General features: G+C 37.9%; 1 long non-coding RNA gene across 1 annotated transcript; it reads left to right on the top strand.

Annotated features, from left to right (window-relative positions):
• Positions 1-229: 229 nt before the first annotated feature.
• LOC123382899 lies at positions 230-10,130 on the top strand. The gene is made up of 3 exons (XR_006592037.1): positions 230-496; positions 8,797-8,881; positions 9,929-10,130. It is a non-coding gene; the product is annotated as an uncharacterized LOC123382899 (long non-coding RNA).
• Positions 10,131-12,663: the final 2,533 nt, after the last annotated feature.

Below are 12,663 nucleotides of genomic sequence, written 5' to 3'. Positions count from 1 at the left end.
TATATGCTGTGGTAGCCAGACTTCAAAATCACCCCCAATGATTCTGACTGCTTGGCATTCATTTCTCTTATAATCTCTTTCCATACTGAATACATCTGACCTATGTAAGCAACTGGATATTGCAGAAATGATGAGTGTCACTTTTAGGATAGGTCATAAAAGACATTGTGTTTCTGCTTTTGTATGCTCTCAAACCACTGCTCTGGGGGAAACAGGTTACTATGTCATGAGGTCACTCAAGAAGACTTATGGAGGGGCCCAAATGATGAGGAACTGAGGCTTTGTATCAATAGCTGGGTAGAAACTAAAGCCTCCTGCAAATAGCCATATGAGTGAGCTATTTTACAAGTGTTGCCTGCAGCCTCAGTCAAGTGTTGTTAATTATAGCCGTGGCCAACATCTTGACTGCCACCTCATGAAACACTCTGAGCCAGAACAACCCACTACACTACTCTTATAGAATCTTAATTCTAATCTACAGGAACAATGCAAAGTAGTAAGTGGTTTCTGTTGTTTTAAGTTATTGGCCATCAGTAGATAACCAATACAAAAGTTAAGTTTAATATTAACCTTGAATCCATTGTTAGAGTAACTTTTTGGGCATCAATAGGTAACTAATATATATATAATATTAATATGTATATTATATATATATTATATATAACGTATATTAATATTATATATATTAATATTATATATATTAATATATTAATAGCATATATATATGATATTAACCTTGAATTTCAGGATTTCATGTGGGAAGAAACTCAGAATCCTACTTAAGATTACTCCAAGTCAGTCATAAAAATTCCTTATGTCCTTGAAGACTGGCTCAGAGGTTATTATAAAGCTGTTCAGTAATCGCATATTGAAAAATGGGACTGAACCTGGGAAGCTTTCTTTCTAACCAAAGTACCTGTGCATGCAGAGTATCACAGGTAAAAGGGGTAGTTGCATAGACATAATGATTATGAAAATCACAGGTAAGCATCAAAGATATCAGATGTAGCAGCAAGATCACACTGAGTCCAAGAAGCCAATGTAAGTAAAACTAATTTTAGTGATGTTCTTGAACAAATTTAAAAATAAGGGGGGCAGCTGGGTGACTCAGTTGCTTAAGGGTCCAACTTTGGATCAGGTCATGATCTCGCAGTTCACAAGTTCCAGTCCCATGTCAGACTCTGTGCTGACAGCTCTAAGCCCAGAGCCTGCTTCAGATTCTGTGTGTCTCCCTCTCTCTCTCTCTCTGCCCCTCCCCTGCTCATGCTCTGTCTCTCTCTCTCTCTCTCAAAAATAAATAAACGTTAACAAATAACAAAAACAAATTTAAAAATGAGAATTTCCTTGAGAGGTAAGTTGGTAAAATGTCACACACATTGGATGTGATTTGTCATTTGAGAAAACAAACCTAAAGACTAAATCTTTACTAATGACCAAAGAGTTCAGAGAAATACACAACTTAAATCAAGGTGACTTGAGAATTATCTCAAAGAAATAACAACTTCAATGTGGTTGCAATTTACATAGAAACCTGTTTATTTTGTCCCAGTTTGTAATAAAACATTAAAGTCAATATAACTCCAATTAAAAATATACAAAACCTTTTAAAAAAATTTTTAAATGTTTACTTACTTATTTTGAGAGAGACAGAGAGCACGAGCAGGGAAGGGGCAGAGAGAAAAAGAGAGGGAGAGAAAGAGAGAGAGAAAATCCCAAGCTGGCTCTGCACTATTATCATGGAGGCTGACATGGGGCTTAATCCCACACAGTGAGATCATTACCTGAGCTGAAATCAAGAGTCAGACACTTAATCGACTGAGCTACCCAGGGACCCCAGAATCAAACAAAACTTCTTAAATGTGGTCTCACCAAAAACCCCACCCATGGTATAGTGACCCACAATCAGGGGCATCTCACAAATTTCAGAGCTTCTTCCTGAGAACAAGGAGTTTGCACCCCACATCAGGCAGTCCAACCCCTAGGATGTGCAATGGAGAGAGGAACCCCCAAGTGACTGGCTTGAAAACCAACAAGACTCACATTCAGGAGACCCAAAGCTTGTAGGGAAGTAAAATACTTCTCTTAAAGGGCTCATACATAGACTCACTCACCCCCAGGACCAGCACAAATGCAGCAATGTGAAAAGTGTCTAGACCATGTATGAAGGAGACTTATTTGCTAATCTTAAAGCATCTGCCAGAGGCACAAGTGCCTGTCGGGATTCTCTCTCGGGGTGGAGATGCCAGAGGGCACCATTTTTGCACTCTCTCTCTCTCCCTTTATAGAGTCAGTGGATACACCCCAGTCCTATACTGTCCTTCTGCCTTGTTAAAGCCAGTGGGCATGCATGATCCATACAGGGAATATTCCTTGATCGACTGGCTTTGCTGGCTAGGGAGAGCTTGCATTTCTGGGTCCCATGAAACTGTAACAATCAGAGACACAGCTCTTGGCAGGTTACCACCCCCAGGGCACCACACAGACAGACAGACTAAAACATACTCCCAAGTCTTTCTGTGAAAAAGGTTCATTCACTTGTTCTGGAGCTTAAGAGACAGACGTCAGGTTTACCACACATCTAGAGGCTACTGAGAAGCTGTCAGGGAACACAGGCCAGGACACCATCTTTGTGTTCTTCTCAGCCTCATTACAGCTTGCCAGAACCTCCCAGAAAAGAGCTTATACACTCATCTGAAGCCCCAGTTTTTGTAACTGCCACCCAGGGGACACCTCTAGATCACCTGGTCTGTTGGCCAACATAACTTTGCAAGAAACAATGGGAGATGCATATGTTCAATACAAAGTTAATCCTACAACTCTTAGAAGCAATTTGATCGCTTCAAACCACTCCAATATATTTGTCTTAGCTTCCCCAATTTGCTGCCAGATAAAGCCAAGAATTTACAAATTCAAATTCAAAACACAATAAAACACATCATGAGACCTTTATATTAAGACAGGTTAGAAATCTTTAACCTTTTCTCTCAACAGTACATCCAGTCAGTTACCATCCTAAATATCATCCTCATTTGGCATCTTGGCAAATCAGCCAGACAGTATAGTAGGCCTGGGGAGAACTAGGACAAGAGGCTTATGCCTATGGTATTGCAACAGTGGTCCTTCTACCAACTTTACGCTATTCTCTAAAGTTATTTTTTTGTTCTGAGAGCACTGATTTAATCCCATCATGAAATTCATAATTGCATCATAAAAACTTCTTTGGTTTCGTCTAGAGGATGAACTAAATTCATCCTTCAAGACAAGCTAAAAGACCTTTAGGTCTGGACTTGATCTGGCATCCAGACTTGGTTTCTAGCTATCCTTTCCCACCTCGCTTATGTTCTGGCACAATGGTTTACAACTCTGGCTCAGACTGGACTCACCTGGGGAGCAAAAATGCCAGTGTCTGGTTCCCAACCCAGAGAAATTAAATGAATGAGCCACTGTGACACAGGCTGGGTGACAATATTTATTAAAACTTCTCTAGATGAGACGAATGTGCATATGGCTGAAAAGTAGTTAAAAAGAACCACTACTCCATGTTGCTGTTTTGTTAGCAAGCTAGCCTAGTTTTCAGGTGTACATATTCAAAATCAAATGAAACGGGGATAAAATAATAAATTAGACTTATTATTTTTCAACATATGTAGGTTTCTATATTCTCATGCTTTGAGTCTGTTTGGAACAATCTTACCCACCTTTGCCACTTGGCAGGCTTCTACTTATACTTGAAAATGTAGCTTTAATACCACTCCTTAAAAGTAACCTCAGGACAGTTAGTAAATTCTAGTTCTAAACACCACAGCACTTTGAATTGATCTCTCTTTAAACATTGTGGAGAGATTACTTGCTCACCAGTCTACCTCTTGCATAAGTAAATATCACACCCTTAAGGACAAGGAACCAGACATTTTTTATCTGCTTATCTGACCTGTTCCTCTTGAGAGCTATAACCAGTAAAGTAGGAGGAAAATCAGAATGTGGAGTCCCAGAAGCCAATGGAAGACAAATTTCTGGGGAAAAAAATTATTTTTAACATGCTGTTAGAAGTTAAATAAAATGAGGACCAATTATTTATAATATGGAGGCTATTTGTTATTTGGAGAAGCAATATAATGTAGTGGCTAAAAAGAAGGACTTCAGAAGCATCTGTCTGGATTTTTATCCCCATGCCACTTTTTACTAGCTGCCTTGCAGGTTGTTGTGTGGTTTAGATTAGCTACTAAATGGTTTTACAAAGTGCTTGGAAGGTAGTGTTATATTAGTGTGAGCTATATTACTAAAATATTAGCAATATTTTTACATAGCCATTTCACTGGAGTGTGGAGAATAAAACCCTATTTGGAATAAGTTTAAGAGAGATTTGGAAGAGAGAGAGGAGTATGTGTATTCTTTAGAGGAATATTACCATAAAAGAAAGCAGAGAAATGAGTTAATAGCTGGAGGGCAATATTAAACCAAGAGAGAGTTTTTATTTTTAAGAGAAGAGAAATAATAAGATGCTTGTATGCTAATGGGAATGTTCCAGTAGGGAGAAAGAAAATTTTTCAGTGCAAGAGACAGTTACCAGGTTCACTGAAATGATGTCCTTGAGGAGGTTAGAAAGGGGAGGGGGGAGTTTGTACACAAGTGGAAAGATTGTACTTGGAAGTACAGTTTATCTGTGATAAAAGAAAATGGAGATGAGATTATGGTTCCTGAAACTCTGAGGCCTAGGAATGGTAGGTAGGTGGATAGACGTGGTAAGGGAAGACTGTGGAAGTTCTTTTCTAATTGTTTTGATTGGCACAGTGAGACAGAAGGCAGAGTGAGCAGCTGACAAACAAAGAGTTGGTGGAAGTCTGGGGAAAGCTGGAGATGTGAGGTAGTTGCCCAGGAGAGCAGGAGAGAAATGGGACTGGGGGGACTGTGCTCAGATTGCCAGGGGGCATTACCAGCCACTCAAGATTTAAGGTTATAAATTTAAAGAGATATTGTCAGTATATGTGTATGCTTTTCGCCTGCCTTAGCAGCATAGCTACAGTACCGAAATGTCACAAAATTGGAATAAACATTATGTTGTAGACTTGAAAAAAATGAGGCGAGAAGTAAAGGAGTTATGAGTGGATGCAAAAGAGATGTTATAATGGTGAAGCATTAATTTTAAGATAGGTTGTATGGTCAATGGTTTTATGAAGGACATGAGGGACTAAAACAAGGCTAGGAGCAGTGGATCCTAGATGGATGTGGGGGTCTAAAGCCAGATAGACATGGGAGCTTAAGCGGTTGAATTCAGGTGCTTCTCTCCCTTACACCACATACAATTTAACTGACCACCTACCAATTATCCTTCACCTTTGCCTTTTGATGTGGACTCCTCCAGAAAGCCTTCGCAAGCCCCACAGATTAGGTCGACTGCTTCTCCAATATGCTCCTAGACCACTCTATGCTTATTAGTTATATCTATTAAAGTAACTGAATTATCCATTAGACTTGTCATAAGAGGCTTGACTGTAGGCTGCTTGAGGGCAAAGTACCTGGCAACGTAAGCATTCAAAAAAGTTTTGATAGGCACATTAAATTATGTGTGACAGAGTCGATAATCAAGTCCCTTGGTGTGGTAGATGGAGTAATGGCTTCCAAATATGTCCACATTCTGATTCCCACAATCCAGGACTATGTAACTGTAACTGGCAAAAAGGACTTTGCAAATCTGATTACATATGAGATAGTGAGACTATCCTGGATCACCTGAGTGGGTCCCATGTAATCATAAGGGTCCTCTTAAGAGAGAGGTTAAAGGAGCTGTGGTAATGGAAGCAGAGGTTGAAGTGATGTACTTGATAATGAGGAAAGGGCCATGAGCCAGAAAATGCAGGCAGCCTCTACCACTAGGAAAAGCAAGGACACGGATTTTCCCCTGCAGCCTTGAGGAGGAACACACACCTTGATTTTAACCTCTAAGACTCATTTTTGACTCCTGACTTCCAGAACTGTAAGATAACAAATTCGTGTTGTGGAGAGAGAGAGTGGGGGAGGGGCAGAGAGAGGTAGAGAGAATCCCAAGCAGGCTCCGTGCTGCCAGTGAAGAGCCCGATCTGGGGCTTGATTCCACAAATCATGAGATCTTGATCTGAACCAAAATCAAGAGTCGAACGCTTAACCGATTAAGCCACCCAGGCACCTACAGATCTGTGTTGTTTTAAGCCAGTAAGCTTGTGGTAATTTGTTACAGTGCCAGTAGGAAACTAATAGACATGATAATTAAACTGATGATTCCCTTGGACTATAAACAGTACACTCTTCCTCTCCTTAAAGGGACTGAAACATCCCTAGCAGATACCATTGTCCTAAGGGCTGAATTTCTATCTCGCTCCCACATAAACCCAGATAGTTTTGCTTTGCCTTTGATTACCCCATCAGTTGATCTCCAGGATGGAGAATTAAATGAATTTTATTATGATGATAGATAAGTGTGACACAGTAATATCTTTATGCCATGTGTGGTTATAAGATGATAACAAAAGCCCCAGCTTTATAGACATGTTTTATTTCAGTTGGATGTAACATTAGATGTACTCTAATTCTTATACACATTATAGCAATTCCTTATTTAGCCTCAGAAACAGTTTGGCAAATGACATGCAGGTGAATTCAAATTTGAGAAAATATTGGCAACCAGCTAATAACTTTTTGCACAGTCAGTTGTGAAAGTGACTTACAGTGACAAAATATATTATACACACTAAAATATTTAAGCTCTCTGGACATATCATGAATCATGAGGCAATGGGTATTTTATTTTTGATGCAGCTAAATGCATCTGCAGTTTGATGGCCCTCATAAGTAATAATCTGAATTGCCTATCAGAGGAAAGTACTGGAGTTATTTACAAAGGAAAAACTAACCCAATAACCCAAGGTGTCACCATTTTATGCAGAAATAAAGTGAACCTGGCAGCAAGAAAATGAAATGAGATAAGCCATACACTTTTAAATCTTATATTTTATGTAAAAAAAACTTCATAAAAACTATTTATAGACATCTATAGGTTTACTGAAATAGAATTCATATGAATTGCATACATGATCAGCCACAGAGCTGACTCTAAAAATCCTTGTAATGACTGTGGTCACCCAAGTGTCTATGCCTATGTCTTCCAGCAGCCATGCCTCAGGCTGACAACCTCTGAGTTTCCTCCTTTCTTCAGTTCCTCAAAAACAAAGCCTCTTTATTCCACAGAGTGTGTCTGATGTCTGCCATTCTCTATTGCTTAATTGAATCAGAAGACACTCTTCCTATAAGCCTTGGTTTTATTCAGTAGATACTAACATTTTTGTTATTATGCAGTTTAAACAAAAGTCTGTTTTCCTCACATTTACCTAGGACTCCTATTTATTTGTAACTTCCTTGCAACAGACTTTTTTCAAGTCATTTCATTTCCCAATTTGTACTATGTTCACAGCTAATCTTCATTTTCCCATAATTCTTAATTATTGCTGTATTTTATAATTATTACTTAAGGGGAAGGCATAAATACTATAGAAAAAACATAGCCTTGGGGAATTCATCGCTGGTATTATTTAGTTGTACATGCCAAGTAAAGTTATTTACCATCTTGAACTTCACTATGCTCTTTTATAAAAATGGATATTAACAATTTCTGCTAGTAGAAAGAACAATTCAGAGTATTTAGGTAAATAAATAATATAAAGTGAAAATGTCAAAGATCCAAATTGGCCTATATGGTATATGATGTGTTTTCTCTTCTTTCAGTATTTAAGGAATGTTGTAGTCTTGAACAGGGTAAGCTATGGCCAAAATGGTGAGGAACGCCACTTTTACCTTTGTTAATGTCTTATCTGGTGAGAATAACAGCAGCAGCAGCTACAACCATCCATCCCAACCAATCAATTCCTTTAGTCCTGTAGTTCTCAAAGTGTGGCTTATGAATGAATTCTTGGAAGTCCTCTGCAGATGGCCCACGAACTCAAAAATATTTTCAGAATAACACTAAGACAGTATTAGTGTTTTTCACTCTCATTCTCTTACAACTGTTCAGTAGACTTTTTTAAAAATTGCATAACACCTTTATTGCAACAGAGTAAAGGAAGAAACAAACGTGAAAATCTAGCTATTTTCTATTAAGCCAGTAATCAAGAGGTTTGCAAAAACATAAAACAATCCCACTCTTCTCATTATACCTTTAAAAATATAGTTACTAAACAAAAAAATGTTATTCACATTAAAATGTAGTGGGTATATTATTAATTTAAGTAAATTATTTAAGATTTTAAATGTCTTAGCTTTAATTTCCAATGCAGTAATCAAGATACTCTGCAAATACAAAAACTTTCAGTGGTCCTCAATAATCTTTACCCATGTAAAAAGTTCTGAGAAGATGTTAAGACTAATTCTTTAGGTCTTCTACTCTTGGTATATCACTCACTGTCCCCCCATTCCATTTGCATCATTTTATTACTCCACTGCTGTAACATGACTTGCTGTGATTCCTTGCAAGTATTAATTCATAATATAGTATTCCCCCTTATCCATGGTTTCAGTTTAGCCAGTTTCAGTTGCATGTGGCCAACTGTGGTCCTAAAAGCAAATGATCCTCATTCTGACATATTGTCAGAAGGTCAGTGGTAGCCTAGCGCTCTATGACAATGCCTGCATTATTCACTCCACTTCATCTTGTCACGTAGGCATGTTATCACACATCATCACAAGAAGGGTGAGTACAGTACAGTAAGCTACTTTGAGAGAAATAGATCGTATTAGCATAACTTATTTATTTTATTATTATTTTTTTAGGTAGGCTCCACAGCCAACATGGGACTTGAACTCACAACTCTGAGATCAAGAGTCACATGCTCTCTCTACTGACTGAGCCAGCCAGGTGCCCCACCTTCACATAACTTTTAATGCAGAAGATTGTTACAGTTGTTCTATTTTAGTATTACTTATTATTGCTAATCTTCTACTATGCCTTATTTATAAATGAAACTTTATCATAGTTATATATGTACAGGAAAAAGCGTAATATGTGTATAGCATTCAATACTATTTGTGATTTCAGGCATCTACTGTGGGTCTTGGAACATATCGCCCACAGATAAAGAGGGACTACTCTATTACCCTTTGGAGTTGAATATATTCAACCATGATGTACACATGCCAAGTTCTGTTTTACTATAAGAGTTCAAGTTCTGTAATCTATATTTGTTAATCATAGGAAGAAAGATCGTTTAGAACAGGGAATAGAGGGCCTTCTCAGTTTTATTGCATATGGAGGCACTCTTCTCTAATACTCAGTCTGAAACTTGAGGTCTTCATGTCCCTACATGTGTTTGGATCCTTTCTCCTTTTTTCAACCAAGCAGAAACTCCATACATGGAAGCCTGCTTCTCTGTAGAGATGTTACATCACACTTCTTTTTTACTTTTACAGTGTAGACTCCAACCACAGCATATTGCTTTAGAATTCTGGCATGTACTAGTTTCTTCCTGTCAAATTGACTTATCCCTAGGGAAAGACTAATTGTCTTATGCCAATGGACTGATAGAGTCTCTAAAAGAACATGAGTTGTAAAAATCACTGTGCCTGACCCTGTTAAATAAGCCAGAAGTGAATTTTTTTGGTTATCACTTTCTAGAATATCTAAATTTTTTAAATATTATACTCTTAATAAAAGGTTTGGTTTTTGTTATTGTTTTTTGTTGTTTCTTTGGGAAAGTGGTATTTCTAGAGCATGCCAATTCCAGTATTCTACAGCTATGCTATCTCATATGGCTACTGAGCTCTTGAATTGAGATGTGTTGTAAGTTATACCTTGGGTATGGAAGACTTAATACAAAAGGAGATAGTTTATCCCTATAGTTTCAATTGCATTGTTCTGTTCTTCCTACTTTCACATTTCTGTTCTTACAATCCATTTTCCACATAGCAACCAGAATGGAAACCATTAATCATTCCTCAAGACTGTCAAGGTCATGAAAAACAAAGTCCGAGATACTAACAGACCAGAGGAAGCTAAGGACACATGACGACTAGACCAGAGGAGACTAAAGAACATAGCAACCAAATGCAAAGGAAAATTTGGTAAAATCCAAATAAAGTCTGGACTTTAGTTAATAAAAAAGTGCTAATAACGCTACTTCGTTGGTTTTACAATGTACCATGGTAATGTAAGATATTAATAATGAGGAAACTAGGTGAGGTGTGCATAGGGACTTTCTGAAATTAAATCCCTTTCCTTTGCTCCCTTCATGTCTTCCTACTTTTCACACAATGAGACCAAGTTCCCCTCATAGCTCATAAGGCCCCATCTGCCTGTCTGTTCCCATCTTGAATGCCCCCCTGCCTTTCCTACCATTTAGCTACTATTCTGCTCCTGAAATATGTCAAGGTAATTCCCACCTGAGGATTTTTTGTATTTACTGTTCCTTCTTTCTTGAACCATAAAGATATTCCATGGCTGGCTACTTTCATCATTCATATCTCAGCTTAATTATCTGTTCAGAAAATCTGGTCATAATCTTCCACCTTAACTTACCATTTTCCCTCAAAAGCACTCAATATCATATTACCTTGTGGTACACATTACCTTTACATATATATGTATGTATCGTTTTATAGAACTTTTTTTTGAAATTAAATCTTTTCTGCTTATTATGATACTTATATTTTTTCTGTTTCTCACAAATCAATTGTAAGGAGAATACTGTCTATTTTATCCATTGTTATAAATCCAGCACTGAGAAAAGTACTGGTGAATACAGGAATGTTCTGATTATTTATTGCTGTATAACATTCCAAAAGTTAGGGGAATAAAACAATCCCATGATTTTGTGGTTTAGCAATTCAAATAAGGCATAGCAGGGATGGTCTCTTCTTGCCACCTAATGTTTGGAAATTCTGTTGGAATGGAACAAACAGCTAGGCTGAAATACTCAATATGTCTCCTCCAATCCAGAAACTTCAGTTGAAGGCCTCATGTGGTCCTCCATGTGGTTCTCTCCAAGGCCTCCTCACAACATGGCATTTGGGTTCCAAGAGAAAGCAACTAGAGACTTTCAGTCCAACAAAGAACTATACCCAGAGCTTTTTTCTACCTTATTTTATTGGTCAAAACAGTGATAGGTCAGAGCCAAGGGAATAGAAAGGAAAAAAATAATAATAATTAAACGTCACCTCTTGGGGTGCCTGGGTGGCTCAGTCGGTTAAGCGGCCGACTTCGGCTCAGGTCATGATCCCGCGGTCCATGAGTTCGAGCCCCACGTCGGGCTCTGTGCTGACAGCTCAGAGCCTGGAGCCTGTTTCAGATTCTGTGTCTCCCTCTCTCTAACCCTCTCCTGTTCATGCTCTGTCTCTCTCTGTCTCAAAAATAAATAAACGTTAAAAAAAATTAAAAAAAAAAAACAAACGTCACCTCTTGATGGAGCAGTAGCAAAATCACAATGTAGATGAGTATGTGGATGGGAGATTTCACATGCAAAATACACTCACACCAAACCTAATTTTCCCAAAGTATCATTCAATTATGGAATCAAATCAAAATCGCTATATGATACCTGAGGCCTCAGCCAGGACAACTCAAATAGCTGGGGGTGAAGTGTGAAAAATGGCTGTTTCATCTTCACTATCGTGGTGGGCAAGTTGGTACTGGCTGTCAGGTAGGAGGTCAGGTGGGGATGCCAGCTGGGAGCTATGATTTCTGCCCATTTGGGTCTCTTCAGGGCTCTTTCAAGGCAGGATTCTTAAAGGAATAAAGTAGAAGTCTCTAGGCCAAATAAGACTTATGTTTGTACTTAATCAGCCGAAGAAGTCATAGGGCGACACAAATCACAGGGGTAGAGAAATAGTGTACAATAGTTTGATGTTTCAGAATATGACCTTTTCCAGCAGAATGCCTAAATTTGCTCTCTGATTCCATCTAATTGTATTCTATGACTTTGTTATAATTTACTTAAGTCTCTAAGACTTGGTCTCCTTGTTTGTAAAATGAGGTGATAATAAGGACCTATTGTGTCATTGTAAGGATTAAGTGAGTTAATTCAAATAAAATATTAAAAAGCAGTCTCTGGTAAAGAGGAATCAACCAATTTGTATTATCTCTGCATTTTCCTTCATCCCATTTTTTGGGGGTTCCTATTCCTATGTTTTCAGGCTTCCAAGGAATATAGATTTTCTGAGAGCTAGCATATGGCCTTTTCCTAGTCTCACCTCCTCTCTTGTTTGCTACTGAGTTCAGATTATGGTTTTTATTTCTTAATTTATTATACATTATGAAAGATAAGAAAGTGTAAGATTAGCTTTCTGGGTGAATAAAAGAAAATTTGAAACCAACAAAATATTGTTCTATCAGTAAGCCAACATTGTTAGAATTTTGCCACATCACTTCATTTTTTTTTCTTGATATAAGATGTGTCAAACATCAGTTATATGTGTAAAGTAATTGTGTAAAGTAATCCCACTCCCTTAGGGATGTCACACATTATCTGGAATGTCATCCATAATATTATTTTAACAGTCTAAGAGGTATAGCATATGCCAATGCAAACAAGTTCACTATTTTAAGCAACACATAAAGAAGCCCCATTGACTGAACCCAATTTACTGTATTCCTAACAGTGGTGACTTTGTTATAATTTCCTACTTACATATAATCAATTTTACTAA

This window comes from Felis catus, chromosome F1, assembly GCF_018350175.1.
Source record: "Felis catus isolate Fca126 chromosome F1, F.catus_Fca126_mat1.0, whole genome shotgun sequence".
NCBI lineage: Eukaryota > Metazoa > Chordata > Mammalia > Carnivora > Felidae > Felis > Felis catus.
This window is presented reverse-complemented; position numbering and strand designations above follow the sequence as displayed.